General features: G+C 40.4%; 2 non-coding genes across 2 annotated transcripts; both read right to left on the bottom strand.

Moving 5' to 3' along the window:
• Positions 1-296: 296 nt before the first annotated feature.
• On the bottom strand, positions 297-401 carry LOC145564695 (small nucleolar RNA R71). The gene has a single exon (XR_014094885.1). It is a non-coding gene; the product is annotated as a small nucleolar RNA R71 (small nucleolar RNA).
• A 12,770-nt stretch (positions 402-13,171) lies between these two features.
• On the bottom strand, positions 13,172-13,276 carry LOC145564912 (small nucleolar RNA R71). Its single transcript, XR_014094928.1, has one exon. It is a non-coding gene; the product is annotated as a small nucleolar RNA R71 (small nucleolar RNA).
• Positions 13,277-24,926: the final 11,650 nt, after the last annotated feature.

Here is a 24,926-nt window from a genome sequence, read left to right as displayed (position 1 = left end):
CACGGAAACCAACTTCTCAATCCATCCACAATATACTCAAATTGTCCAATCGGAGCAATTTTTCGAAAGTGCAAGTGAGGACCCTATTGAACATTTGGACCGATTCCTTGAATTGTGCGCAATGATGCAAACCAATGAAGTGAGTCAAGACTACATTCGTATGAACCTTTTCCGACAATCTCTCACCGGTCGACCAAAGAAATGGCTAGAGCAAGTAAAGCCTAACTCTCTCACAACATGGAGGGAGGTTGTAAAGGCGTTCTTGAAGCGCTTTATCTCCGAAGAGAAGACCGCCGAGATGAGAAGGAAAATTTCATCATTTGAGCAAGAGGCCGATGAAAGTCTTGGTGAAGCATGGGAGAGATTCAAAGAGTTGGTGCAAGCATTTCCCCACCATGAGTACAATCCAGGGTTGCTCATGCGATTTTTCTACGACGGATTGGAGCCCATGTCAAGAGCCAATTTGGATGCGGGGGCGGGTGGTCAATTAATCAAGATCCCTCAAAATAAAGTTGAAGCCACAATAGAAGAGGTAGCAAAGAATTACTCTTGGGGGGGCCGAAGAAGAAACGCTTCAAAGAGAGGTGGTATTTACGAATTGGAGAAAGTTGATCAATTACAACATCAAATTGATGAACTAACAAAAGGGCTTTCCGAATTGAACACTAGTGTGAATGCAAGCTCAAGTGGTGGAGCAAGCTCTTCTCAAGTTAACTCTTTCTCTTGTCAAAATTGTGGAGGAACGAACCATGATACATCTTATTGTGGAGGTTTAAACCCTGAACATGTAGCGGCATACAACACAAGGCAAGAGGGATTTAGAGGAAGCGGTGGTGGAGTAGCTTGGAGACAACCACCACCCAGGTTTGTACCTCAACCCAACAATGGAACCAACAAGCTCAACCTTCCTATAACTCCAATCCTCAATTTCAAAATCCATCTCCATCTCAACCCCAAAATCCAAGAGGAAACTATCCAAGGAACAACCAATACAACAATCAAACCCAAGCACCTCAAAGAAACCATCAAGAACAAGCACCTCAAGCGGAGCTAACTCAAACTCAACTCCTCCAAGCCATGCATGCGCAAATGCAATCTTTTGGGCAACAAATGCAAGAGATAAGAGCTCACAACAAGATGGTTGATTCATAACTAGCTCAATTGGCCGAGAGAACTCCTTTCAATTCACCATCCACTCTACCCGGACAACCACAACCTAACCCATCTCACAATCCAAAACCCGATACGTGGAAGGCAATCACATTGAGGTCGGGAACTTCCTATGAAGGACCAAATTAAGGGGATAGTGAGGAAAAGAAGGGAGGAGAGGAGAGTGTGAATGAAAACAAGGGAGGTGAGAAAGAAAAAGGTGATGAGATAGAAGGAGGTTCGGAGAAGAAGAAGATGGAATGAGAAGACGGCTTCAATTCCTAGTGAGGCTAGGAATCTTGATGGACCGGTCCCTTTTCCCGGTCGGCTTGCGGTGAGGAAGTTGAATGACAAGTTCACAAAATTTCTTAGTGTCATGAAGAATTTGCATATCAACCTCCCTTTTCTTGAAGTTGTGACACAAATGCTATCCTATTCCAAGTTCCTCAAAGATATTCTCACCAACAAGAGGAAGCTCAATGATGAGCTTATCACCCTTCCACATCAAGTGAGTGCTCTTGTCCAACATAAGATGCCTAATAAGGAAAAGGCCCGAGAAGTTTCACTTTGCCGGTGAAAATTGGGAACATGGAAGCTAGGGGCGCCTTAGCCGATCTTAGAGCAAGTGTTAGTTTAATCACTCTATCCATTGCTCAAAAACTCAATATTGAGATGATCCCTACAAGGAAGACAATTCAATTGGCTGATCGATCGGTGAAATTACCTTGTGGAGAGCTTGAGGATGTTCCAATTCAAGTGGGACACATCTACGTGCCTTGTGACTTTGTAGTGATGGATATGGAGGAAGATGTTAACACTCCTTTAATTTTGGGACGTGAAGCTCTTAACACTTTGGGGGCGGTCATCAATTGCAAGAACAACACCATCACTTGTGAAGTGGCCGATGAAAAAATTGCCTTTGAATTTTCAAAGTTGCTCAAGACCCCCATGGTTGAAAAATGCTATAGAGTTGATGTTGTGAATATAGAGCTAGATCGTTTGGGGAGGGTCGTGATGAGGCCTCAAGATCCAATGATAGAAGACCTTACATGCAAAGAAGAGTTCCACTCTCAAGAGGCTAAAGAATTTGTCATGGCAATGGAGGAATCCTCAAAGGAGGAAGTTGAACAACAAGTTGAGACCGAGCTTGAGTCCAAGGAAGAGAAATTGGAGGAGATTTCTAAGCCTCCTCCCAAGGTAGAACTCAAACCCCTTTCCACTTCTTAGAAATATGCTTTTCTTGATAAGGAGGGAAAATACCCTGTTATTGTCAATGCTACCCTAGACGGTCTTAATTTGGAAATACTTCTTGATGTTTTAAGGAAATATAGGGATGTGATAGGGTATAGCATTGATGATACTAAAGGTATTAGCCCTTCTTTATGCATGCATCGTATTCATCTTGAAGATGATCATTCCACCTCCATTTAACCTCAAAGAAGGTTGAACCCCCACCTTCAAGAGGTTGTGAAGAAAGAAATCTTGAAACTACGTGAGGCGGGCATCATATATGCTATCTCCGATAGCAAATGGATTAGCCCGGTTCATGTGGTTCCAAAGAAGGGTGGAATGACCATAATCAAGGATGAAAAGGGAAAGGAAATCTCCACCCGGACGGTGACCGGATGGAGAATGTGAATTGATTATAAGAGATTGAACAAAAATACCAAGAAAGATCATTTTCCTCTCCCTTTCATGGACCAAATGCTTGAAAGGCTTTCTAACCATGCTTTCTTTTGTTTCTTGGATGCGTATTCCGGAATTTTCCAAATCCCTATCCATCCAAGTGATCAAGAAAAAACTACTTTAACATGTCCATATGGGACATTTGCATACCAAAGAATGCCATTCGGATTATGCAATGCTCCCTCTACTTTTCAAGGATGCATGACTTCTATTTTCTCTAAGATGCTTGAAAAAAAAATTGAGGTTTTCATGGATGATTATAGTGTTGGTGGGTCGTCTTTTGACACTTGTCTTTTTAACCTTGAAAATTTTTTAAAAGGTATCAAGAGACGAGTTTGGTTTTAAATTGGGAAAAGTGTCATTCTATGGTTGAGGAGGGCATTGTCCTCGGCCATAGGGTTTCAAAAAATGGCATTGAAGTAGATCCGGCCAAGGTTTCGGTTATTGAAAAGTTGCCCCCTCCTACTTCCATCACGGGGGTACGGGCTTTTCTTGGACATGCCGGTTTTTACCGGAGGTTTATCAAAGATTTTTCTTCAACCGCCAAACCATTGACCGAATTACTCAAAAAAGAGGTTGTTTTTTTACTTTAATGAGGCTTGCCTTGAGGCGTTTCGTAAGCTCAAGGAAGCTCTCATTTCTTCTCCCGTTGTGCAAGCTCCGGATTGGAGCTTGTCTTTTGAGCAAATGTGTGATGCTAGTGACTTTGCAGTAGGTGTCGTTCTTGGTCAAAAGAAACAAGGAAAATCATGTGTCATCTACTACGCAAGTCGGACTCTAGATGAGGCTCAAAGGAATTACACAACAACGGAGAAAGAGATGTTAGCGGTAGTGTTTGCATTCGATAAGTTTCGGTCCTATCTCATATGCTCAAAAGTTATCGTGTACACGGATCACATCGCGGTGCGATATCTCATGACCAAGAAAGAAGCAAAGCCTCGCTTGATCCGCTGGGTTCTCTCTCTCCAAGACTTTCACATGGAAATGAAGGACAAGAAGTAAGCGGAGAAATATGTAGCAGATCATTTGTCTAGGCTACCATTTGAGAACAAGGAGGATGTACCGATTAATGATGAGATAGGATTTGAGGCTCTCATGGATTTGGTGTCAACTTCTACCCCTTTGTACGCGGATATAGCCAACTATCTTGCGTATGGAGTCGTTCCGCGGAGTACTCTTCTCAACAAAAGAAGAAGTTTTTCAAGGAGGTGAGAAGATACTTTAGGAATGACCCATACCTATTCAAGCAATGTGGAGATGGCCTTTATCGGAAGTGCGTTCCAGATCATGAAATTGAAGTTGTTCTTGAGCATTGCCACTCACTACCATGTGGAGGACATGGTGGTGTTGAAAAAACATTGGCAAAAATCTCTCAATCCTTATTGTGGTGGCCGACAATGCATAAAGAAGCCCACCAATTCATTGTGCAATGTGATAGATGTCAAAGGAGCGGAGGCATTACCAAGAGGGACAAAATGCCCCAACAAAGTATTCTAGAAGTGGAACCCTTTGATGTTTGGGGGGTAGATTTCATGGGACCTTACGTTTCTTCTTATGGGAATCTATATATCTTGGTAGCGGTCGATTATGTGACAAAATGGATTGAAGCCATACCCTCACCTACCAGTGATCACAAGGTTGTGCTTAAGCTCCTAAAGAAGATCATCTTTCCTAGGTTTGGAGTTCCGAGGGTGCTAATTAGTGATGGAGGCTCCCATTTCGCCAAAAAGCAATTTGAAGCTCTTCTCAAGAGATATGGCGTTCATCACAAGGTTGGATTACCTTAGCACCCTAAAACTCAAGGACAAGTGGAGGTCTCGAATTGTGAAAATAAAAATCTTCTTGAAAGGATGGTGAACAAATCAAGGAAAGATTAGTCTCTCAAACTTGATGACACGCTATGGGCTCTTAGGACGGCGTACAAGACTTTAATAGGCACAACCCCTTATAGGTTGGTCTATGGCAAGGCTTGTCACTTGCCGGTTGAATTGGAATACAAGGCTTGGTGGGCTATCAAGGAGCTTAATATGGATTTGTCTTTGGCCGGTGAGAAGAGATTGTTGAAGCTCAATGAACTTGAAGAGCTTAGGGATGATGCTTATGAGAGCTCAAGAATGTATAAGGAGAAGACTAAGAAATGGCATGGCCAACATATTCGAAACAAGAGCTTTAAGGTTGGAGATAAGGTCTTGCTCTTCAACTCAAGGCTTCGCTTGTTTCCGGGTAAACTCAAGTGTAAGTGGTCGGGGCCTTTTGTGGCATCAAAGACTACTTCTTATGGTTCTTTTGAGTTAGATGCGGATGGGAACAAGTTCATGGTCAATGGTTCTCGTTTGAAGCATTACTTTTGCAAAGAAGAAGTTGGTGTGATCGAGTGTCTAAGGCTTGACCCTTTGGGTCCTAAGCCACCCTCTTGAATGAATTTTCCTCATGGTCAAGCTAATGACCTTATAAAGAAGAGCTTCCGGGAGGCAACCGGAGTTTCTAACCCTTTTCTACTTTCTTCTTTTCTTGTTGCTTTTATTTTTCTATCTACAATTTTTTATTGTTGGGATTTATGAGTTTTGATTGTGTTTGGATTTTTGATATGCTTTACATATAGCGTGATGGTATGGTGTTTAGATGTGTGTTAAGGACAATTTTTACTTGTGCGATTTTTTTTAAGGGAGTTTGGCCGAACCACTTTATGTTCGGCCACTACAGCATTTTCAGGGAATTATGGCAGCATTCTGCCAAAAAGTTCAAAGTTGCATTTTGGCAGAAGGTTCGACCAAACCTAGGAATGGTTCGACCGAACTTTTACTATAGTTCGACCGCACTGTCCTTGGTTCGGTCTCTCCTCAATTTTTGAAAAATTTCTGTAACATTCTACCAAAATTTGCAAAAATCAAGTTCTAGTTAAGGTTCGACCGAACCATTAGATGGTTCGACCGAACTTGTTCTATAGTTCGACCGAACTGTCCCTAGGTTCGGTCACTCCTCCATTTTTGCAAAATTGCTATAACATTCTGCCAGGATTTGAAAATTTTGATCTGCAGCTTAGGTTCGACCGAACCCGGGTTATGTTCGACCGACCTTTTACTGTAGTTCGACCGAACATACTCCTGGTTCGGCCGAACCGTACTTCAGTTTTGAAAAAAAAAACGATGCTGCCATTTATTATTACTACTAATTTTCGTGGCTTATCACTCCTATTTTCGCATCTCCCCTTTTCCATTCTCCTCCTTCTCACTCTAAACCTCCATTACAGCCCCTCTTACAACCTCAAATCTCCATCAAAATCACTCCAATCTTCACTTTTTCTCACTTATTTTCCATCCTCCACTCAATTTCTACAATCTCCACCAAAAATTCCTCACAAAAATCCCATTTTTTCATTTTCCCCAATTTCAAGGGTTTGAGTGCTTTGGTGTTTTTGGGTTTCTACTTGCTTCCAATCAATTGTGGTATGGTTTTCCTAGCTTTTGCAAGTTTATTTCTTTAATTTCTCATAGTTTTACCATGTTTTACATGTTTAAGTATGAATTTTGGTATTCTTGAAATTGTTAGTAATAACTTGGTTGATTCATGTGGTTCTTTGGATTTACTTATTGCAAATGTTTGGTTGTTGATAGTAGAACATGTTGTTATGATGATTATGCATGTTTGCCTTGGTTTTATTTTGATCTCAATATCTTTGCTTAAGAATGTTGATTTCATACTAGGGTGTTCATGTTACTATTTTATGATTGAGAAATTCATGAGTTGGATGTTGTTGGAGATTGTTGTTCATTGTTTTGGCTTGTTTTTGATGGATTGATGAATGATTATCATGAAAATTAGGGGACATCATGCCAAATTTCACCTAGACTTTGTTAGGACTCATATAGGAATGACATAGGATTTCTTATTCAAGCCTTGGTTCAAATGTATATATTCATGCATGCCATGAATTGTATACTCTCATGCATACACTTTTGCATGCCATGAATTGTATACTCTCATGCCTTGGTTAGCTTATTATGTCATTTCTTATCAATTTGTTCTAACGATATGCTCTTGGTGAATTTGTAGAATCAAAATGTTCGGCAAAGGCAAAGGAAAATCAAAGAGGAAGAGAGTGGGAGAATCTTCAGGACCAAAATTCCCACCTCCTCCCGGCATCAATGATCACGACACTTTTGCTTCGGACGAGCAATTTTGGCCTATCTATGAGTCACTCATCAAGCGTCCAATCCGTTCTACAAGATTCTTTTGCCCCCAAACTTTGAGGAAGCTAGGTATTTTGGATGAGGTGGTCAGGTTGGCTCAGAAATTTTGATGGGTGACTTCATTCACCTCCACGCTTACACTTACGAGCGTGTAACTTTGGAATTCCTTGCCTCTCTTCGCAAGGAAGTCATTGAGCCGGAGGATGTTGATGAGGATCCTCAACTTATAATTCACTTTAGAATGTTCAACGAGGATCACTCTTTAACGGAAAGTGAGCTAAATGAGATATTCTTTTGGCATGCCACCGGACTTGACCACCCATCCGAAATGACCTCCACTCATCGCATACCTTACAACGAGCAAGAGTGGCGGAGGAGTATCACCAACAAGATATGTTTCAATCTAATGCCTCAAAGGTCAACAATATCATTCACCTAGCCTTGAGGTATTTTGTATGGCTTCTCCAAAATGTCGTGTTCTTCAAAGAAAACCTCGGCTCCATGGTAAAAGATGAGGTTGCTTGCCTAGTCTTGGCCGATAACCCTCAGCGGCTCAAATTTCAATGCTCTTCCACCTTCATCCAACGGCTCTTGGATACTAGGGATTACCGTCTCGGTGATGAGATCTTTATGGGTGGCATGATTACTATCATTGCTCTTTCTTTGAAGAATGGAGCATACAAAGATCAAATTGAATTGCTCCCACCCGTGCACCAAACCCGAGAAGAGCTCACCGACGAGTTCCCTCCCTATGCTCTTTCCACAAGCACCCTCCGTCACAGCCGTTTCCTCAACTACACCACTAGCAAGCGCCGATTCATCCTCTTGGTCGATAGAGAGATCGAATGGTGTGTCCTCCCGGACCCCGACCTCACTACGGTGGACCACTCCGCTCCTCTCAAATGGAAGATCCCTCAGCAAAACATCCCCAATGAGCTGAGACGAACTAGAGCCCGGGGTGGAGTTCCTCAACCTCCGTCGGTCCTCCGTCAGGAGCAAACAGTTCCCCCCCGTAGCTGGGGAGGTGAGGCATCTTCCTCTTCTTCTATTCCTCCTTTTGATCTAAATGCTCTTCGTAGTACCCTCGATGATATCCGTCGAGACAATCAAGCTTCCATTGAGCAATGGGGGTACTACGCGAGGGAAAATTATGACAATCTTGTGCAAGCGGGCATTCAAGCGCCCTATGTTAACTACCCTTACCACCCTCCTCAAGACGGTCCGGTCAATCATTGGGGGCCCTATGACCCTCAAAACCCCACCCCCCTTGCTACGCCTATTGGGAAGGTCCCATTGACCCTACCCAACGCATTGGCACCCCTCCATACGACCTCTATCGTCCGGGTGGGTGTAATCCGGCTTATGACCCGGCATCCACATTTACCCTTACTCCTTTTGATGGCAGTTGGGGTGACCAGGGGTGGCCCTATGAGCACTTCATGGACACTCCCGGGTTTGATCCTGCTAACCCCCCTCAACCTAGGGGGCACGGAGATGATAACTCGTGATGAGGGTTCCCTTCCCTCCCCCCCCCCCCCCCCCGATCTTCTAACTTGTAACTTTTGTTCGGGACAAGAAAAAGAATAGTGTGGGGGAGGATGTCCTTTTGGTTGGTTGAAGTGTACATAGGAGGGTAGAGTGGTAGGGTAGTAGCTTGCACATAAAGAGGATAGTGAGGATAGTGGCCTTGTTATGGCGTTGTGATGGTGATGTTGTGATGATGATGTGACGGTGATGTGATGAGATAGTGATGATGCAATGAGATGGTGATGATGTGATGGTGATGATGATGATGATGTTTTATGATTATTTTTGCTGATTTCTGATGATTTTCTTTGATGATTCTTGAGTTTTTGTAGGTGGAGATGCTCCCAAGAAAAAATCCAAATTCCCAAAAATCCAAATCCCCTTAATCCAAACTTTGTAAATAGCCTTTTTTTATTTATTTTTCTTCTTTTTGTTTATTTCTTTAGTCTTTTTCTTTGTTTTCTAACTTTTTCTTGTTTTGTTGTAGTTTCTTTTGTTTGGCTCACCTTTCTTGAAGCATGAAAGCGGAGATTAAGGAAGTTAAGGAGCATCCCGAGCTCCCTTGGTGACATTGGATATATTACCTCGTCTTCTATTTCAAGCGGCATTTGGTGAGACCTTTCCTATTTTTATTTTTCTTTTTCTTTGAGTGCTTAGTTTAGGTTTAGTTTAGGAAGATTTGAATGGTTCGAGGTTGATTGATTTTGGTTCTAAGGAACCTGGGATCGTTGATGTTGATATCAACGATCACTTGTATGTCGATTGGGATTTATTTGGATTACATGCCTCGAGTATGAACCTTCTTAATTTCTTCCTACCTTTTTTGTGTGCTTTTCTTGTTTTTTTTTTTATTTTTTTTAATTATTTTTGTATGACAAGCATGATCATGACAAGTTGAAATATTTCTGATGTGGATTTGCTCATTCATTGGATTTGTGGACTTGTGTACCTTCTTGATGACATGACTTTGAATGCTTACCTTCCTAGTTGATGAGGGATTACACGGTCTGAGAGTGCTTAGGGTTGAATTAGACACATTGTAAGCTAAGGTAGCCCGGTTTAGAACTCTTGAGGACGTTTGAACCCCTAGTTCACGGGAAAGTGGTAAGATGGTGTTGCTCCTCGTAGTGAATAGGATTCCCTAGGTTGGTATTTGCTTATTTCTTATCCAATGTGAGCGTCATTTGTTCAAGCCTTCATCACTCTTGTGAGCGGCATTTAGGATCCTTGACTATGCATATCTTAATCTTTGCGTTAGTATCTAGCTCCCAAAATCGTGACCATATAACCCTAGAGGAGGAAGAGGGCATTTCTTCTCAATTTTCTTTGTTTTCTTTATGTTTTGTTACAAATTTGGTTTTCATTTTACATTCACCCACTTGCCTACCATGTTGAACCTTATTTCCCCTTTCTTGATTTAACCATATTACAAACCTAGCGGCCTATGTTCTACCAACCCTTGTAGTTAGTGAAGCATCGGCTTGTGAGGTTCGAGTTTGATAATGTTGATTTTGTGTAATTTGGTTCAAATATGGTCTTGAAGGGGTATTCGTGAAAAGAGTATGCAAAATTTATGGCAAGGAGGTTGAAACTCATGAAAACCAAGGAAAGAAAAAAAAAACAAAATTATATATTTATATATATATAATAAGTGAACTAAATAAAAAGGGATGAAGTAATGTTTTGTGATTTGTTTGAAAGGTTGTAAGTTTGAGACTTGGTTCAATTCTTAGGATGTTCTTGAGAGATGGACACTCTTATGCTTCACTTAGGATTTGCCACCAAAATTTTCAAATTTATTCCCAACCTTGATCCCTAGCCATAACATTACAACCCTAGTTAAGACCCTTGGACTTTAGGGGGGGGGGGCGTGGTCAAAGAACGGTAGAGGGAGATAGATTTCAACCCTATGGAGAGAGTGTGCATAGTTGAGATATCGGGATAACCTTATGGTTCCACAAAAAAATTTCTTTTTCCGGTTCCCTCGAGGAATCATGAGGAGCTAACTTGGGGATGATTTGAAGCTAGTGGAGAGAACGCGGACCGTCTTGGTTGGGGCTAGGGCGGAGAACGAAATCATTAGTTCTCTACGCTTAGCTTAGGTTTGTCTCCTTCAACCATGAGCATCTTAGAACGTGTTTCTCCTCTTAGAGTTAAGAAAAGTAAGCATTCTTTAATTCATGTCCCTATGTTGGAGTCCATTTGGAGCATTTCTCATCATGAAGCTTGATTGATTTTCTTAACCCTTGTCATATTATGCTTGTTGTGTGTGTTGTCTTTTTGTTATAGTATTCCTTGCTTGTGGACAAGAAAAAGGAAAGTGTGGGGGATTTTGATGAGTGGCATTTATGCCACTCTTTTATCATTTTTCTCTAAGGATTCTCCCCTCATTCGCACTTGTTTGGCCCTTTTTCTAAGCATTTTTACTTAGTTTTGCTTCCTCTTTTCTTTCTCCTTTATCTTCCTTTTTCTTAGTCTTCTCACTTTGTTTTGATTGTGATTTTCATGCTTATGCTTTGTAGGAACCATCGGGATTTTCAAGAGGAAGAAGCTAAGCTCAAGGGAAGCTGGAGGAAGTATGATTCAGAAGAGGTTCGGCCGAACCTCCTGAAGGTGTGGCCGAACCAAGGTGTGGCTGAATCTGCTCAGTGGTTCGGCCGAACGTCGAGGCAGGGACAAGATGCAATTTGGCAATTTTGCAGGAGTGGTCGAACCACAGAAGTTAGACCAGACCAGGATCAGGGAGGTTCGACCAAACCTGCCCAGGGTTCGGCCGAACCTACCCTGTGGTCTGGCCGAACCTTCCCACTGTTCGGTCGGACCATCTCTTTTATTCCAGCTGCTTTGTACGGTTTATTTTAGGCGGTTATTTAGAACGTTTTTAGGTAATGGTATTGGATTATCTCATTATCCTAGACAATTAAACCTAATCTTAGAGAGAGGTAGTGTAGTATTGCTCAAGTTATCTCATTGTATGCAACTTTTGTTCAAGCTTTCCCTTCAATCAATCAATCAAGCAACGTTGCAAGTTTCCATCTTTCATTTATTAACTCTTTAGTAATCTCTAATCCTTTCTTTTAGTTTTGTTTATTTACCTCCTAGTTCCTTATTTTTATTTATTTTTTGTGGATTAATCTATCTTTGTTATTTTCATTGCTTTTGATCATGTTTGATTTCATGCTTCTTGTATTTACTCTTAGTTTTGCTATCATGTTTATTCCCCCTTTTCTAGGCTAATCTCTTAGCTAGGGGAAGGGGGTGTGAAATATGCATTGAATGATGGATGAATGATGATAGTTGGATTGACTACATTCCTTAAATTAATGAAAGACATGATTTTTAATGGCTTGAGATTATTGTTGCACTTTATTTGATTGTCTTCTAGTTTAAATGCATGAAAATGATTTGAACTAGATTAAGATCACCTCTATTTTAATGATTGCATGAGAATGAGTTGTTAAAATGGACTTTCATGTATTGTGCTTCTTTACTCTCTTGATTTGCTTGTGTCTAATAGGATGCATGAGAATGATCCTAATTAGCATAGACTTCTTTCATTGATTTGCCTAGATTATTGCATGAGAATGAATTGTTTAGGTAGAATCTTGCATTCTTTGGCATTTTCATCATGATAACTATCATTGTTCCCTTCTTTCTAATCATGTTTGAAACCCCCGAACCCCTAGCGTCATTTTCTATTGATTTTAATTATCATTTTCTAGCCTACTTGTAGTTTTAGTGTTCTACTCAACAAAACCAACAAAACAATCCCCTTTTCTCTCTTGCATTAGTGATATTTGACGTTGAATTAGTGTGTTTCCCTAGTGGTTCGACCCTTTACTTGCCACTAACTAGTTTAGTGTAAGTTTTGGTATTATAAATGATTAATTTGGTTAGGGCGGTAGCATAACGACTTATCTAATCCCTATCAAATTTTGGCGCCGTTGCCGGAGAGGCGGCTTGTTTAGCGAATATTATTGCTTTTGTTAGAGTCATTTTGCTTTCTTTTCTTTTTGTTTTTTTTTGTTTTATCATCCTTATCATTGCTAATTGTTTGCTTAGCTTTGGTGAATGCTTAGGAGGTCTCAAGGAGCACCCTCACATCAAATTAACCACGAAATCAACCGAACCTTGAAACAAGTCCGTAGGCCTTATCAAGACGAGAGAAGAGGTTTTGGTGATATAGTTGATAGTGAGATCGAGTGATACTTACTCTTCAAGTTCACCATGCGAATCAATGGCGGGACAAGAGAATGAGGTCTTGTTTCGTTAGTTCGGAAATCCGGAGGATTATGAGCTCACGGGAGGGATTTTGCTACCTGTCACGGAAACCAACTTCTCAATCCATCCACAATATACTCGAATGGTCCAATCGGAGCAATTTTCCGGAAGTGCAAGTGAGGACCCTATTGAACATTTGGACCGATTCCTTGAATTGTGCGCAATGATGCAAACCAATGAAGTGAGTCAAGACTACATTCGTATGCACCTTTTCCGGCAATCTCTTACCGGATGAGCAAAGAAATTGATAAAGCAAGTAAAGCCTAACTCTCTCACAACATGGAGGGAGGTTGTAAAGGCGTTCTTGAAGCGCTTTATCTCCGAAGAGAAGACCGCCGAGATGAGAAGGAGAATTGCATCATTTAAGCAAGAGGCCGATGAAAGTCTTGGTGAAGCATGGGAGAGATTCAAAGAGTTGGTGCAAGCATGTCCCCACCATGAGTACAATCAAGGGTTGCTCATGCGGTTATTCTACGACGGATTGGAGCCCATGTCAAGAGCCAATTTGGATGCGGGGCGGGTGGTCAATTCATCAAGATCCCTCAAAATCAAGTTGAAGCCACAATAGAAGAGGTAGCAAAGAATTACTCCTTGGGGGCCGAAGAAGAAACGCTCCAAAGAGAGGTGGTATTTACGAATTGGAGAAAGTTGATCAATTACAACATAAAATTGATCAACTAAAAGGGCTTTCCAAATTGAATACGAGTGTGAATGCAAGCTCAAGTGGTGGAGCAAGCTCTTCTCAAGTTAACTCTTTCTCTTGTCAAAATTAAGGAGGAATGAACCATGATACATCTTATTGCGGAGGTTTAAGCCCCGAACATGTAGCGGCATACAACAGAAGGCAAGAGGGATTTAGAGGAAGCGGCGGTGGAGTAGCTTCGAGACAACCACCACCCGGGTTTGTAACTCAACCTTAACAATGGAACCAACAAGCTTAACCTTCTTATAACTCCAATCCTCAATATCAAAATGCACCTCCATCTCAACCCCAAAACCCAAGAGGAAGCTATCCAAGGAACAACCAATACAACAATCAAACCCAAGCACCTCAAAGAAACCATCAAGAACAAGCACCTCAAGCGGAGCTAACTCAAACTCAACTCCTCCAAGCCATGCATGCGCAAATGCAATCTTTTGGGCAACAAATGTAAGAGATAAGAGCTCACAACATGATGGTTGATTCACAACTAGCTCAATTGGCCGAGAGAACTCCTTTCAATTCACCATCCACTCTACCCGAACAACCACAACCTAACCCATCTCACAATCCAAAACCCGATACGTGCAAGGCGATCACATTGAGGTCGAGAACTTCCTATGAAGTACCAAATGAAGGGGATAGTGAGGAAAATAAGGGAGGAGAGGAGAGTGTGAATGAAAACAAGGGAGGTGAGAAAGAAAAAGGTGATGAGATAGAAGGAGGTTCGGAGAAGAAGAAGATATGCAATGAGTAGACAACTTCAATTCCTAGTGAGGCTAGGAATCTTGATGGACCGGTCCCTTTTCCCGGTCGACTTGCGGAGAGGAAGTTAAATGACAAGTTCACAAAATTTCTTAGTGTCATGAAGAATTTGCATATCAACCTCCCTTTTCTTGAAGTTGTGACACAAATGCCATCCTATTCCAAGTTCCTAAAAGATATTCTCACCAACAAGAGGATGCTCAATGATGAGCTTATCACCCTTCCACATCAAGTGAGTGCTCTTGTCCAACATAAGATGCCCAAGAAGGAAAAAGACCCGGGAAGTTTCACTTTGCCGGTGAAAATTGGGAACATGGAAGCTAGGGGCGCCTTAGCCGATCTTGGAGCAAGTGTTAGTTTAATCCCTCTATCCATTGCTCAAAAACTCAATATTGAGATGATCCCTACAATGAAGACAATTCAATTGGCCGATTGATCGGTGAAATTACCTTGTGGAAAGCTTGAGGATGTTCCAATTCAAGTGGGACACATCTACGTGCCTTGTGACTTTGTAGTGATGGACATGGAGGAAGATGTTAACACTCCTTTGATTTTTGGACGTGAAGCTCTTAAAATTTTGGGGGCGGTCATCAATTTCAAGAACAAAACCATCACTTGTGAATTGGCCGATGAAAAAAAGTGTTTTTGAATTTAAGAAGATGATAGAAGCCCTTACATGCAAAGAAGAGTTCCACTCTCAAGAGGCTAAAGAATTTATCATGGCAATGGAGGAATCCTCAAAGGAGGAAGTTGAACAACAAGTTGAGACCGAGCTTGAGTCCAAGGAGGAGAAATTGAGGTTTTCATGGATGATTTTAGTGTTGGTTGCTCGTCTTTTGACACTTGTCTTTTTAACCTTGAAAAAGTTTTGAAAAGGTGTCAAGAGACGAGTTTAGTTTTAAATTGGGAAAAGTGCCATTTTATGGTTTAGGAGGGCATTGTCCTCGGCCATAAGGTTTCAAAAAATGGCATTGAAGTAGATCCGGCCAAGGTTTCGGTGGTTGAAAAGTTGCCCCCTCCTACTTCCATCACGGGGGTACGGGCTTTTCTTGGGCATGCAGGTTTTTACCGGAGGTTTATCAAAGATTTTTCTTCAATCGCCAAACCCTTGACCGAATTAATCAAAAAAGAGGTTGTTTTTTTACTTTAATGAGGCTTGCCTTGAGGCGTTTCGTAAGCTCAAGGAAGCTCTCATTTCTTCTCCCGTTGTGCAAGCTCCGGATTGGAGCTTGCCTTTTGAGCTAATGTGCGATGCTAGTGACTTAGCAGTAGGTGCCGTTCTTGGTCAAAAGAAACAAGGAAAATCATGTGTCATCTACTACGCAAGTCGGACTCTAGATGAGGCTCAAAGGAATTACACAACAACGGAGAAAGAGATGTTAGCGGTAGTGTTTGCATTCGATAAGTTTCGGTCTTATCTCATAAACTCAAAAGTTATCGTGTACACGGATCACATCGCGGTGCGGTATCTCATGACCAAGAAAGAAGCAAAGCCTCGCTTGATCCGTTGGGTTCTCTCTCTCCAAGACTTTCACATGGAAATGAGGGACAAGAAGGGAGCGGAGAAATATGTAGCAGATCATTTGTCTAGGCTACCATTTGAGAACAAGGAGGATGTACCGATTAATGATGAGATAGGATTCGAGGCTCTCATGGCTTTGGTGTCAACTTCTACCCCTTGGTACGCGGATATAGCCAACTATCTTGCGTATGGAGTCGTTCCCCCGGAGTACTCTTCTCAACAAAAGAAGAAGTTTTTCAAGGAGGTGAGAAGATACTTTAGGAATGACCCATACCTATTCAAGCAATGTGGAGATGGCCTTTATCGGAAGTGCGTTCCAGATCATGAAATTGAAGTTGTTGGTGTTGACAAAACACTGCCAAAAATCTCTCAATCCTTATTGTGGTGGCCGACAATGCATAAAGACGCTTACCAATTCATTGCGCAATGTGATAGATGTCAAATGAGAGGAGGCATTAACAAGAGGGACGAAATGCCCCAACAAAGTATTCTAGAAGTGGAACCCTTTGATGTTTGGGGGGTAGATTTCATGGGACCTTTCGTTTCTTCTTGTGGGAATCTATATATCTTGGTAGCGGTTGATTATGTGTAAAAATGGATTGAAGCCATACCCTCACCTACCAATGATCACAAGGTTGTGCTTAAGCTCTTCAAGAAGATCATCTTTCCTAGGTTTGGAGTTCCGAGGGTGCTAATTAGTGATGGAGGCTCCCATTTCGCCAAAAAGAAATTTGAAGCTCTTCTCAAGAGATATGGCGTTCATCACAAGGTTGGATTACCTTAGCACCCTCAAACTCAAGGACAAGTGGAGGTCTCGAATCGTGAAATCAAAAATCTTCTTGAAAGGATGGTGAACAAATCAAGGAAAGATTGGTCTCTCAAACTTGATGACACGCTATGGGCTCTTAGGACGGCGTACAAGACTCTAATTGGCACAACCCCTTATAGGTTGGTCTATGGCAAGGCTTATCACTTGCCGGTTGAATTGGAATACAAGGCTTGGTGGGCTATCAAGGAGCTTAATATGGATTTGTCTTTGGCCGGTGAGAAGAGATTGTTGAAGCTCAATGAACTTGAAGAGCTTAGGGATGATGCTTATGAGAGCTCAAGAATGTATAAGGAGAAGACTAAGAAATGACATGACCAACATATTCGAAACAAGAGCTTTAAGGTTGGAGATAAGGTCTTGCTCTTCAACTCAAGGCTTCGCTTGTTTCCGGGTAACCTCATGTCTAATTGGTCGGGGCCTTTTGTGGTATCGAAGACTACTCCTTATGGTTCTTTTGAGTTAAATGCGGATGGGAACAAGTTTATGGTCAATGGTTCTCGTTTGAAGCATTACTTTTGCAAACACAACCATTATCAAACATCATAGACATCGGTACCCTATATCGGGTAATGATATTATTCTAGATGAAATCCTTTGTTTTGATGCACGTGACCGCCTCTTCCTCTACCCACTTTGTAAAATAATCCACATTCACCAAAATATAGAGATTTTTTCCTGGTGCAGGCATATAAGGAATTAAAATGTCCACGCCCCATTTAGCAAACAAGACTAAATTGTGGATTGACGTTAGGTCAGTAGCCGGACAATGGATTAACTTACCAATTTTTTTGCGGTTCTCACAATTTTTTACCATTTCCATGGTGTCTGACTCAAGAGTAGGCCAATAGTAACCCTCTCGTCTGGTCCTGACAGTCAGGGATTCGCCGCCTATGTGGGAGCCGCAATATCCTGAGTGCAGATCTTTGAGAAATTCTTTACCCTTTTCTGGAGTAATTCACTTCAACAAAGGTTTTAAGAAACTCGTCTTAAAGAGTTCTCCATTTCTTATCTTGAATTTTGACGCACATTTCTTCAGTACAGCTGCCTCCTGTGGTGAATCAGGATGCGCACCGTTTGTCAAATACGCCCGAATGCCATCCATCCAGGTCGAGATTCGATCCAGTATTTCAACGGGTTCTTCATCAGATATACTCTATTTTTCCATAACTTCCCAGTAGAGTGACCGAGGGGTATCCCAAGAGGCGGATGACAGGTGGAAAACTAGGTCGTTATCTAATCTTCCCTCGGTCAAACTAAATTCATAAACACTTAACAAACCTAAATACGAGTATAGAGGCAAGTCAAGGGTCGAACCCAAAGGAACAGTAATGTTCAAGCACTTTCAATTATGCGCCTAAGCTAGGTCGAAGACGAAGGTAAGAGAGAATACTAACAACTAACAAAACAAGTAACCAAGGAAATAAAACACTAGGAACGGGGATCAACAAGTAATCATGTCAATTGCAACAACATGGGAAGAGCATGCCAATCAAAGGTTGTGAGGACTAATGATAAGAGCAATCAATAAGAATCAAAGAGCTATCTCCTAATTGTTAAGCTAGGGTTCACTATGAATAACAAACTAAGAGAATCACAATCAAAACCAATTGATAATTGCAATTCCTAAATCAATTGTTCATGTCATTAGCAATTACAATGCAATCTAGCATAATTCTCAAGGCCAAATTGAATTACACACATGCAAACCTTCACTAATCACTTTAATCTAAACAATCAATCAACACAATCCCCAAATTAATCACAATTAATCAATCATACAAGTTTCACCCAATTCCTAGCCAAACAACTATTCAAGAATCAGATAAACTAACAACTATGGAAATCAAGAATCAACAAAATATCAAGAACAATTACACTAATCAAGCATCAAACATCAAAATAAAACCAAACAAACATCAAATTAAACAAAGCAATTGAATGAGATAGAGTTTAGAAATGCTCATTGATAATTAAGAAGATCTGCAACACAATTTTCACACTTGCATCTTCAATCTCTCAATCACCATTAAAATTCCTCACTTTCTCTCTCTAAAACTACTCCTAATCTAGCCTAATCTAGAGAGAGAAGCTCTCAGCCTAAGAGAGAGAAAAACTCAGCTCTAAACTAATTCAGAAAATAGAATAAAAGTTGGTCCCTAATTATCCCCAAAAATTGGTATTTAAACTAAGCTAAGAAAAATAATAAAAGAATGAAAATAAAAAAAATAAACTAAGAAAAGGAAAAATAGAAATAAGAAAGGAAAAATAAATCTTGAAAAGAAAATAAGAAAAGAGAAATAAAAATAAAAGAAAAAGGAAAAGTAAAAAGAAAAATAAAACAAAAACAAAACAAAAGAAATCAGCTTCGATAATTTTTTGAAGCTGCTTGATCTCCATTGAAGCGCAACGCCACCATCACCGTCCATCAATCATCATCAACTTCAATCACCGCCACTCATCTTCATCATCAATCATCATGCATCAATCAAGGCCGTTGGATTTTCATTAAAGTCACGTTAGGAGCTTGTGATACTGTTCAAATTGAACCCATAAAGCCGCGCCCGCGGTGGTCTAAACCGCGCCCTCTCTAGAGCCACCGCGGGCGCGGGAAGACCTCGGGACAATCGCGGCTATTTACTGCCTGATTTGTGACTTCGAGCCCGCGTCCGCTCCTCTCACACCCGCGTCCTCGGGGAATTTCAATTGAATATGGGGAATTAAAGGAGGTTTCGAGAGAGGTGGCTGAGCAGGGGCAGTAGGGGCTGCTATTCTGATTGGTGGAGTTGGTGTTGGTTGCGGCTGCCAGGTGGCTTGTGTAGAGGCTGCGGCGGATTTGTGTGAGGTTGATGTGGTGGTGGTTGTGGTTGTGGTAGAAATATGGGAGTTGCGTGGCTGGTTTGTGTGATGTGGGGTAGAGTGCGGTGCGTGGCTGGTGGTGGAGATTGATGGTGGTTTCGGTGGCTGCGTGGTGGTTAATTGGAGGTGGTAAGGGATTTGCGTGAGGTAGCAGGGGATTAGTGTTGCTGTGAGTTGCGTGGTTGATTGGAATTGCGGGGTGTTGGTGTGTGTGACTGAGATTGGGAGGCTGGTGGTTGTTGCGTGGCTGATTGGTGTTGTTTTTGTTGCTGTTGGTGATGGTGTGAGTGAGAAGCTGGAAGCAGGGGAAGAAGGAGAGTTGGAGCAGGGGAGATGGTGAGGTTGTTGTTGCAGTTGTGGTGTAGGTTAAGAAAATGGGTGGTGTAGGTTAGGCTGGCAGCAGGGGTTGGCTCAAAGGCAGCAACTTGACTTAATTCTCGGACGTTGAACTCGATCGACCAAGGACCCGAAAACACCTACAACCAAAAAAAACATGAGGAAAGGATCGGGACATAATAAAATAAAAATAAATAAAATAAAAATAAATAAAGTAAAATAGAATATAAAGGAAATAAAACTAAAACTACGAATTAAGGACTAAAATAATGAAAAGCACATAAAAACTAAACAAAACTCAAAATGAGTTATTAAAATGGAAAACCAAATAAAACTAAGAAAAATTATAGGAAAATAATGAAAGAAAATAGAGAAAAAGAACCTAAATCTTATTCTTTTGAGCGCCATAAATGATGCTCATCAAATTCCCCCAAGCTAAACTTTTGCTCGTCCTCGAGCAAAATAAAATCCAACCCAAGGAAAAATGATGAATTTATTCAAGCAAGGAAAGAAACAAGAAAAATTAGAGAAGATGGGAATATACACTAACTCACTTTCGTAGGAATCACGGTCAATTTTAGCAACTAAAGACAAGCCATTTAAACCCCTAGATTGCCCTAGAGGACGAGTGATGCTCTCGTAAGGGTATCCTAAGAATTTACCCATAACTCTCATAATAATACAAACAAGGCAAAGCATGAAAAAGAAAACAAAATACAAGAAAAGGAAACAAATGTTCATGAAAGGACTTTTGCAAATGTACAAGCACAATGAATGCAAATCTTTCTAAACAAGTAAGGGAGTGCACGCTATAAGATACCTAAGGTTGATTGAAACATAAAAATGCTAAGCATAGGAACTAGTTATCACACTCCACTTTCATCCCAAACGGTCTTACCGCGTTCCCCCTACTAATCTCATATCTCCCCATAGTGGGCATCTCATAGATTCCGCGAAGGAACCGGAAAAAGATCAAATTTTTGGGCTACTCGACATCTTGACTTCGCATCCCCTTTCCTTAGGCAATGACCCATGATTCCCTCCCCCGAATAGTGACTCAACTTTCTAGGTCGAAAGGTCTTTCCCCAAGGTTGAAACATAAGGCATAAAGGGTGAAGGTAGGCTAAAATTTAAAATTTGGAGGTTTTCCTAAAAAGTGAAGCAAAAGGGTGATCAATCCTTAACAACACGATCAAGAAATCACCAAGCAAAAGCAACACCCCCAAGCTTATTTGAAGCTATACTCACAAGAAATATATACAAAAAGCGTAAACGCTTCTCCCCCAAGCTTAAATGAAGCATTGTCCTCAATGCTTAGAAGGAGAAAAGAATACATCAAAATATTTTTGAATTTTCACTTTTTTCAAATTTTTTTTTTCTTTTTATTTTTATTTTTTATTTTTATTTTTTATTTTTACTTAAACTTGCAATGTCCTCGCCTTTTGCTAAATTCGGACAGCTTTTTCTATAATGAAATTTATTAGTCCATGCCTTTTATGATTAAGGACGGCTTTTACTCAAACACTTGCCATTATTCACAAAGAAAACTTAATCACAAACTAGCACTCATAAAAACCAAATTTCCAACTTATCCACCACAAACTCCATCATACGTGATCAATTTTCTTCACAAAAAACCAAGAATAGAAAGAAAATGAAACAAAAGGCCAAAGAACTAAAGATGTGGCTTGAAAAGAAGGTATAAGGCTCAAATGTTTGCAAGAAGGAAAATGAAAACCCGAAAACAAATATGAATCAAACTAACCTAAAAATGAAAATACCACCCCGAAAAAGGTGCCTTTGTCCTCCCTAGATAGCTCGGTCTCGGGTTTAAGAATCATACATCAAGCTTTATAGATTAGGCTTGCAAAGTCAAGGACCCCGTGCCGCTCATGCAAGAATATGATGAAAGCTTGAACAAATATAAATCTCACATGGTTGTAGCAAAAACTCACTAAGGTTGTCAAATCGAAGATAGGGAGAAACTACCAAACATGCCACAAACAAGTAGAATCCGGCTTCATGATCCCCCTAGTTCTAGACAACTACCTTAGCATGCTTTATCCTTGAATCAACCAAACGTAATCTCAAACCGTGCACACCACTACCATTTAGGAAGAAAAGCATTCAAGTATACAAGTCCAAATGTTATTATGTCCAAAGCAAGAACAAAACAAAACACATTGCAAATTTGCCTTGATAGAAACAAAAATCTTTTTGGAGTTTTTTCAAAATATAAGAACATGGAAAAGCATATACAAAGGTGTATAGCATAAAAAGATCAACATCCCACCAAACATGATAGAATACCCTCCCCCAAGCTTGAATGAGACATTACACTCAAACATAAATCAAACAATCCAAGGGAGGGGAAAACAAGGAGATCAATCCAAACAAACCAACATATGTCGAACAAGTCATCATCCACTAGAGAAAGAGCAAGGAAGGATATTACCGGATATTAGGTGGGTGTAAATACCCGAAAATGACCCAATTTTACCCTTTCAAGGCTAACAACTTCTAGTATTGAATTTGCCTTCCTTATGCTAGCAAAAATAGGAGTCAACCTTCCTTGATTCTTGATCCATATTGAAGCACCAAAGTATATCAAGTCATGTACCTAGCAAAAGGCACACAAACATTTCCATGAGATTAAATCTATTCTAAAAAGAAAATAAAATGAAAGCAATAAAACACGGGTTACTTCCCGAGAAAGGCTTGCTTAAGGTCCAAGCATGACCGCTCTAGAAAATAATAATTCAACGCACGCAAGAGCTTGTCAAATGCACTACTACACATTTCATATGATAGAAGGTAGGCAAATGACGGGATAAGAACGTGCAACAAGATTGTTGCACGTAAGTGAGAAGGGAGATGCCAAAAGAAAGAAGAAGAGGGATCAAAAGGAAAAATAAGAAAATAAGAAGAAGAAGGGGGAATAAAAGAATGGAAAGAAAAAGAAAAAGGCAAATCCTCCTCATAAAAATATTTTTGGGTGGAAACATCACCCTTTTCCTCAATAATAGACGAATGAGGGAAATTAAGATCATCATAGACAAGGGAGTCCCCAATAGGCTTAACAACAAAGGAAGGGAGAAAAATAGGTCAATAGGGGATGTGGTCAAACCTTTGAGAAAAAGGGGTATGAGAAATAGGCAAAGGGTTCGCGACTCCCTCAACACAAGGTCTCACATCGCCAATGAGGGCATGAAAATCAATCATAGAGTCCTCAAATGAAGTTCTCTCACAATCGACATCTCCCTTAAGCTCAAAAACTCCAAAGGAATCAACCTCATCCTTCTTTGCACCACAATAAACAACCTTTCCTTCCACAAACTCAAAACCTAAGTCCTCAAAACCGTGCATGAATGGATGCAAATATAACTCAAAATCATCTCTCTCCCATGAAGCATCATCAATGAACTCAATTAGAAGGCTATGGGTTTTCATTTAACTCTCAATAAACACATTGGTCATAACCTCAAACAAGTCCAAACACTCATGGATAGAAGAGTCACATTCATACACTTGAGACTCATCATAATCAACCAAGGAAGAGGAGTTTAGATTCACAAAATCATCATAATCATCATCACTCTCAACTCCCTTTTCTTCTCTCCTATGCTCAACAATAGGATCCTCACACACTCTTGGTTGTTCAAAATGATCATCATCCTCCTCCTCAACTCACACATCAAATTGAGATTTTTCACAAACAAGCATCAAGGATGACAATTGGCTTTCTAACTCATCTTTTCTTCTCTTTCCCTCTTCAAGACGCTCCTCATTCTTTTTCATTATCTCTAATTGACCTCTCATAGATTGAAGAATCATCTCCTTACTAGTCCCAAGATCATCATCAAGCTCAATGTGCCTAATTTGAGACTCAAATATATCAACAAGAGATTCAAAATATGTAGAAGGTTGAGGCTCAACAAGGGAAGAAGAAGTACAACCAAGATTGGAAGAATCAACATTAAGATCATGAGCATATACATCACATTGGGGAGCGAGGACACAATCAAGGACATGAGATTCATCATCAAGGGAACGAAGCACATCACAAGAAGGCATGGTAAATAATGAAGAATATTGAAACACACCATTAACATCAACTTGAGCATGTACTTCATCATCATGAACAAAAGGAGAAATAAAGTTGAAATCATATGTTCTAGGATCACTTAAGGGCTCATGTGACAAATCTTGGGAATTCATGCTAATATTAGAATAATCAACACATTTCAAATCAATATTAGAATCATGATTACCCCTATCATAAACATCCCTAGAAAACCAAACATAAAAATCCCAAGCATCATCAATTGACAATGCTCTAAATTCACCATTATGTATGCATTCAACTTCATTTCTAGTTTGCTCATTCAAACCAAAATAACAAATCTCACAAGCCTCCAAAAGACTACAACAATTATAGTCCAAAAATCCCTCAAGTCTATTAAAATATTCACAAAAAGGCTCATTGTCAAATTGAGGAAATAATAGACATGCCATTTTTGTACAAAACAAACAAAAATCAAATAAAAGAAAAGTATATACAAAGACCTAGACTCAAGCAATCAAAAACACTCTAACATAGACACCGTTCCCCGGCAACGGCGCCATTTTGACGAGTGGAAAATTAGTTCGTTATCTAATCTTCCCTCGGTCAAACTAAATTTATAAACACTTAACAAACCTAAATACGAGTATAGAGGCAAGTCAAGGGTCGAACCCAAAGGAACAGTAATGTTCAAGCACTTTCAATTATGCGCCTAAGCTAGGTCGAAGACGAAGGTAAGAGAGAATACTAACAACTAACAAAACAAGTAACCAAGGAAATAAAACACTAGGAACGGGGATCAACAAGTAATCATGTCAATTGCAACAACATGGGAAGAGCATGCCAATCAAAGGTTGTGAGGACTAATGATAAGAGCAATCAATAGGAATCAAAGAGCTATCTCCTAATTGTTAAGCTAGGGTTCACTATGAATAACAAACTAAGAGAATCACAATCAAAACCAATTGATAATTGCAATTCCTAAATCAATTGTTTATGTCATTAGCAATTACAATGCAATC

The sequence above is a fragment of the Chenopodium album genome, chromosome 1 (genome assembly GCF_948465745.1).
Source record: "Chenopodium album chromosome 1, dcCheAlbu1.1, whole genome shotgun sequence".
Classification (NCBI taxonomy): domain Eukaryota; kingdom Viridiplantae; phylum Streptophyta; class Magnoliopsida; order Caryophyllales; family Amaranthaceae; genus Chenopodium; species Chenopodium album.
The sequence above is the reverse complement of the archived record's forward strand: the minus strand, read 5'-3'. Positions and strand labels throughout refer to the sequence as shown.